General features: G+C 39.6%; 1 long non-coding RNA gene across 1 annotated transcript in view; it reads right to left on the reverse strand.

Annotated features, from left to right (window-relative positions):
- Positions 1-323: 323 nt before the first annotated feature.
- Positions 324-7,033, reverse strand: part of LOC130580417 (uncharacterized) — an 89,757-nt gene continuing 83,047 nt past the window's right edge. Inside the window, exon 5 of the long non-coding RNA XR_008966102.1 lies at positions 324-412. This is a non-coding gene — a long non-coding RNA (uncharacterized LOC130580417). The remainder of the gene's footprint in view (positions 413-7,033) is intronic.

Here is a 7,033-nt window from a genome sequence, read left to right on the forward strand (position 1 = left end):
GAAAATATGCCTTCRTGTGTTAACTAGTAAAAATAAGACAAGCCATACATGTAGAATGTTCATGTCCATTCTACCAACATTTACATAGTAAATATTCTCTTCATTTCAGTAAAATTCAAAACAGCTATATGTRATAAAGTAAATTACTTCCTTAATGTGGAGAATATGCAAAGGACCCTGTGCATAGYTTTTGTCCTATGAAACTGTTCAAATTCAGGTTGTGCAGGGTTTTGTGTAACCTGATCCAGTGAAAGATGATGCTGCCCATGGCAGGGAAGTTGGACTCAATGATCTTTTTACATGTCCCTTCCAACCCAAACCATTCTGTGATTCTGTGATTCCATGAACAAACAGAAGAATGCATCCTTGTACTCAGAGTAGATAACACAGAGCTCCTTATAAACAGTGTCCACTACAAAAAAAAAAAAAAAAAAAAAAAAGATATTTTATGCCATGTTAGAGGGATTTTTCAGTAAGAATTGTCTAAACAGGGAAATGAGTTAACCAAAATATAAAAGCTACTCAAAGCAAGTCTGAAATTATCAGACAATTTCCTAATGAACAAGTCACATACATGTTAGACCCACRCTAAGATTTACCATGAAAATCTCTACAGCCCTGCTGTGGAGATTCAAGCACTCCCTAGGTCTAGATCCTTGGTGCATAAACCCAAGTGAATACCCAGCCCTGTGCCAGAGATCTGCACTGCAGGAGTGACCCATGCACCCAGGTCCTGGAATTAGTTTCAGAATCAGGACCTAGAGCACAGCCTTTTTCTTTATGGTGGCAGTGTTTACCTATGCTGAAATTCACTGTTTACCATTACAAAGCAGCAGAGCTGGGCCGTGGTCTCCTTTGAACAAATAAAAGCTTACGTGCTATGTTTTGCACACCTTTTCCAGAGCTTCACAAAATTCTATATTGCAAAAGCATCAAAACCTCATTTTTGCTTATTTTCAGATTCTTCCTCAGGAAGTACAGCCTGTGAATCAAAAACTCACTGCTTTGCCTGCCATTTCTTGATTTTTAAAAGATCTTGAGGTAGTAAGTACTCAACTTTTCCTTATAATAAAGGTTCGGTTTTGAAACATACAATGCTCAAAACYTGCAATACAGTCCCCAAAGAAAACAAGATGAAAGTTTTAAACTAGTATGCATTTGGAAAGCTCTGAGTAGTCAGCACTTTCCATCTCTGATGCATATTCCTATTTTTACTGTATTCATTCCACCTATGTTCGCTTCATTTCTTTCCCCCGGCTTATCAGTTCACGCCCTTGACCAAAGTACAAAAAACAGCATTTACCAACACTCTGCAGGTGAAAAACTATTCCTCTGTATAAATTATACATCTTGGGAACTCAACATTTCTTTCATGCTGAAAACCTATTCAATCTTTCCCACATCTGTGGGCTAAGTGGTTTGCTCCAGCCAGGGGGGCCGACAATTGCTGATATTTCAAGAAACYTAATCTCTTAATGTTTGGGATCAGACGAAGGGTACAGCCATAAAAGAGACAGCTTGAAACTGGCCTAATCTCCAGTATATCTGAACCTACAGATGGCAGGGACTCTGAGCTGCCACCAACATAGATTCGACCGACTGGAGTCTGCCTGCCCAAGGGTGGTCCAAGCAGAGCGATTCAATCACACACTGAAATCTCTCACACAGATATTTCTGATCTGGGAAAGTAAAGAAAGGACTGGTAGTGGCATGAATCAAGCATGCATTGCTTCCATCAGACAGCAACAACGCCAGACTGCTGACCAGACAATATTCCTGCTCAGTCCTCTGACCATGCCTAAATTCCTACATCTTGGTTTCCAGACTGCCAGTTTCCTTGGGTCTGCAGTCTCACCAGTGACTCTGTGCSTGAAGATTTCCTGACCGGACACCCCGGTGCTGCCTTTTCCAGTTTACAGTCACAGACACATTGTTACTTTTTACAGAGATTGAACATTTTCTCAGGCAAATGCAGCACTGATTACTGGGACACACAGCAGAGGCTCAGCTTTTCCATTCAGCCCGCTCCAAACCATGATACATGAGCRTGCATACCCTTGTCTCTCCTCCAACAAAGCAATAAGCACTATCCTCTTTTATTCCTTGTAAAATATGAGCATTTCTACCTCAGCTTAACCACTCCTTGCTAGGGGGTGCATGTGTTAACCGCAAATCCAAAAAAAATTATTTTTGAAAAAAATGTTGAAATGTAAACATTCTAAAGGAAGTTTAAACTTTCAAGTTGAATTTTCAGTTGACTRCAGACTAAACCTGAGAGTCACCACACACACCCAAAGACCATAATCAGTGATACACGATGTGCAACACAGCCCTCCTGCAGAGACAGGAGGCCGCCCTGACCGTATGCAGAGCAGCAGTGTAAGCAGAATTAATAATTTGCAAGAGGGCTGATCTGAGGAGCTCAGAGCCCAAGAGGGCCATCCTCCCTGGAACACAGCACATCTGCAAAGCAGGATGTTTTCCARGCTAAGAGCTGATGTGTTTTTCTGGCGAGGAAGCAGGAGGCGTAAGGATTATGGTTACTTTTGAGGGCCCTGGGAAGGTGGGGGAGGGAGGTCAGGCACGTGGGGCACATTCACACAATTATCCAGGCACAAGGAAAAAGAAAAAAAAGAAGCTATTCTGATCCCTCCTTCAGCAGAACAGCAGCTGTGCTCAGCAAGTTGTGAATTTACTGYGTGGGAGTTGCTTCAGCTCTCAGGGAGCTTTTTCTGCCTATACTGGGTTATGTGTCTGGTGTGTCTTTCATTAACTTATAGAGCCCAAAAATAAGAGGAGGCACATGGGGGATGGGGCAGTGACAAAGCAAAGCTGATTTCCAGATTGGCATCTCAGGAGTTAAACTGAATTTTTCCAAAGTACTCATCACCATAGACTATTTAATAATAAATTAGCTGAAAGGAAAAAAAAAAGTGTGTTAAGGCTATCACTCCTCATTTAACTTGATTCAACAGGCTAAAGGTCAGTTTTTAAATACCCCAAGACAGAAAGACTTTTGTTACTAAAGTTTCAAATACCAGAGCCCATTCTGACTGGCTGAATACTTATACCTATAATTAAAATGTAGATTAGAAGGGAAAAGCCAATACAGAAACCACTGAACAGAAAGTCAACATGATAAAATTAGTTCCATGCTACTATCAGAAATCCATTCTAAATATCCCCCAGCTGACTAAAGAACCAACACCTAGCTATACACTTGGAAGAACACGTCCGTCCAWGTGCAGTGTTTAGACAAAAACGGGCAAAAAATGTAAAAACAACAGATTTTTGTATTTGCCAATAACTGAGYTTTCATTTTAATATCTGTGGTAGAAATATATGCTTATTGTTCTAAAATTTATCATTTAAGAATGTAACTGAAGGTATAAAACCAAAGACAACACAGAAGAGAGCAAACCTAAATTAATGGCTTTAATGAGACTGAAATAACAAGGAAATCATCACCACAAAAACAGAAATTTGTCATTTTCAAGGAATTTTTATTACTTCATTTCAGCTAAAGCTTCTTGCACATTGACTGTCATATACTCACAACATCTGCAGTGGTTCTCACTGCCTGCTGCCCCTACCAAAGCATGCATCGTCCTTCCTCATTAGGACCATCAAAGCCAGCTTTAAGGACAAGGCTGTATAACTGCTGAATCAGAAATTTACTACTGTGCCTCTCCCAAGCAATTTCACTTTAATAATTTGCCACATGTCAGGAGGCCTGGAAGGTACAGAATACAAGGTTTTCCCTGGGAAAAAAAGCCTTCAGATTTTTCAGACAGATGTCCTTTACACAGTTGTGAAGTGTGTGACACACTCAGGGACAGATTAGAAAAATAACTTGACAAGATCATCATTGGAAGAACCAAAGGTTGAACCAAAATCTGGTAGCATTCCTCCTGTCCTGAAGACATAAACTAGAGACACAGAGCAGTTTTCTTTAAAGTTCTGGTATTAGACTCTTSTTTTTATGACAGATCAATGTAACTTCAAGACAGTTGTTTCACATAATGGTGGAGAAGATACATTTTRATTAATTTTTAGAGGTCAAAGTTGTTGTAATAGAACTTTTGTACCTATTGACTAAACCTCAAATCCTATAGCTTAAAAAAAAAAAAAGTACATATAGTATTGCTCTCCAACAAGAAGTAAGTATTCTCTGCAACATGAAAAGTTGGGCTTATGCCATGGGCACCTAACCTAGCAGCTTTACATTTTACTTTTACCTAGCTCTGCTGAAGCAGTGCCTGAACAGCACTCCCAAGCTCCTGCAAGGGACAGCCTTGCAGGTGATCAGTGTGAGTTTATGACGAGCAATGAACGAAGTTTCCACAGTCCTCTACAAGATCAGACAGTTGTGATATCACACCGGAGGTTAAGAGTTAGGGAATTCACTTAAAATTTAAGTTAGAGGGCAGGAGAGCACAGGGAATCTCTGTCAGGTCCCCTGGCAATTCAGTTCTTGCCCTATCTCTGCTGCTGCCCTGCAGCTCTTAGAGTGAGGCATTTGCCTGCATCCCTGGGAATACCCAACCATTTAGCAATAGAATCAGAGATGATTCATGAATGTACATGAAGTGATATTTCCCCAGGAACAGAAGAGACCACAAGAAGAAAATTCCAAAAATTAAAAGTTTCTTATATAAGTATATTATAAATAAATATATATATTTCTTTTTGGACATACTCACAATGACTGTCCTTGGCAAAACCCACAGTCTTTAAAGCAATGCAAGCCTGTGTCCAAGCCAAGAGGCAAGCACATGACTTTTTTGTTCTTGAAACACAAATTATGAGTGAAGAAGTCAAACCCCATAATTTGCTGTTTAGCAACATCACCACCGTCACCAGCAGCCTTTACGTATGTTAATAAATAGATATGATATCAGCATTAATTTAAARGAAAGCACTTGACAATTTATTTCCACCATTTCCATCCAGGTTTAAGTTCCATCCCCTAAGCAATTTGTGTTCTGATTTAAACTACTACAGTCAACAGCTTGAGTAGAGCTGATTAAAAATTATTTTTCAAATTGGTGTTAAACAATTTTTTKGGGGAGAAGACTTTCTGGAAACTTCACCATTTTCAACCTGAACTGTGGGACATGAGGAATGCCCCAGAGGGCTCCTGCTGCACAGCACTTTCCCAAATTTCCAAAGCCCTGTCTCGCCACGGTCATGGCAAACAGTGAAAAACAGAWCTGCTCTTTCACCAAGGACTACATTTTCATTCAGTTGAGCACTGATCAGGCAAAACAACACTGTTATAATTATAAAGGAGTATAATGTTTGTGCGAGAAAGTTCAAGACCTAAAGTCGGTATCTCCCTGACTACTCCCTCTCACAGATTCTGGTAAGATTCAAGAAGTACTTTTGATGATTTTCACCTTTTTTTTTTTGACAGTTGCACAGCTTGAGCTATTCAGTCTCAGAGTTTTAATGTAATAGCTAAAATGTATTTTGCTGCTACTTTCTTCTCATTATAAATGAAATACCCAAGTCATATTAATTTAATACCACAGAGAAAAGAGAAACAAAGAAGAAAAGAGAAGAAAGGTCACTGTCAGGCCAAGATCAAGTCTGGAAAATTTCAGCTTGAGACATGAGCACTTCAGGAAGTTATAAGCAACTGAAACAATAAAGGAATTATAATTGAAACACTGGAAGAATTTTAACTATAGCTCTTTCCATGCTAACCAAGGATTACTTAATGTATTTCAACAGYATTCAGAAACTCTTCTTGACATGAATGATCTGTGCTTTCAAGATCACTCCCAAGCTCCTTGGAAAAGCAGAAGAAAGGGACGGTTGGTATTGGCCACAGCTGCAGCTGATGGAGATTAGCACAGCTCCCTCGCTTTCTGTTACATCAGTGAGTCACAGGAAAAACAAGAAAAGGAAACAAACCAAACCCCCAAGTTGTAATAGCTGATCTGCTTTACTGRTCTGCATTGCTTCCCCCCAGCACAGAGGCAGCGTCTGCCAGCCTCTCACCAGAGCAGCTGATTGAAACCTGTCCTGATGCCCCCTGCAAGACTGCATCCCTCCAGCTGAAGGGAAATGGATGCGCAAATCCCAAGTTCAATGTTTTCTGGTCCAAGCTCCTCTGAGCACATTCCCACCATGTCCTTGCCCTGCTCTTCATAGGAATGGAGAGATGCCTAATAAAAATTAGAGAGGCCAGAACAGATGTACAATTGTGAACAGACTAAATGCACCTTTTTCTTCCGCCTTCACTGCTCCCAACACAGAATCGAGAAAGACATCCTATAATTGCCAAATTCTTGTTGAGATAATCCTAGAATGATAATTTTTTCAAACAGTGCTCTGTTAAAAAATTCAGACATCCTATGAAAATTCTGCATGCCAACTCAGGCCTTTAGCTATCTACATCTCTGCAAAACGAACACCAAAAAACCCAAAAAAATSAAAACCCAACACAAAAAAACAAAACCAAACAAAAACAAACCACACAAAAAGAATTTTTTTTAAAACCAAACAATATTTCAAATTCACTCCAGCTGACTTCAACTAACAAGTTTTGCAAAAGGCAATACATCGAGTTTCTACACCGATGTGCTAGAAGCACTGCCACCAGCATCTTCACTTAAGTTCTTTCCACACACTGTGATACTGTTTCAGTCAGAAAGTAGGTCGTAAACTTCTCTATTGGAAAGCATTTATAGCTATTTGGATTATTCTGTTCAAGAGGTTATAATAATAAAGGAAGCTCACAAGCATACTTCTTCCAAACTCTTGGTATGTCAATACCAGTTTGAGAAACTGGCTCATTATTTATCCTTGTTTGGCTCCTCCAATCTCAATTTCTTGTTTGTTCAGACCTCTTTCTGGACAAATATAAAACTTACTGTTTCATCTAATTAGCAGGAGAGAGACTATAGAAAAATCTCTTATTTATTCCAGTTCCAGAATCAGTTTTACAAAAATATTGTCAGAGTTTCAAGAAGCATTCAGAAGTTGAGTCCTGCCAAAGTTTACAATCTAGTTATATCCTGCTACA

Source organism: Malurus melanocephalus, unplaced genomic scaffold (assembly GCF_030028575.1).
Source record: "Malurus melanocephalus ecotype Western Australia unplaced genomic scaffold, MMel_1.1 scaffold_332, whole genome shotgun sequence".
Taxonomy (NCBI): domain Eukaryota; kingdom Metazoa; phylum Chordata; class Aves; order Passeriformes; family Maluridae; genus Malurus; species Malurus melanocephalus.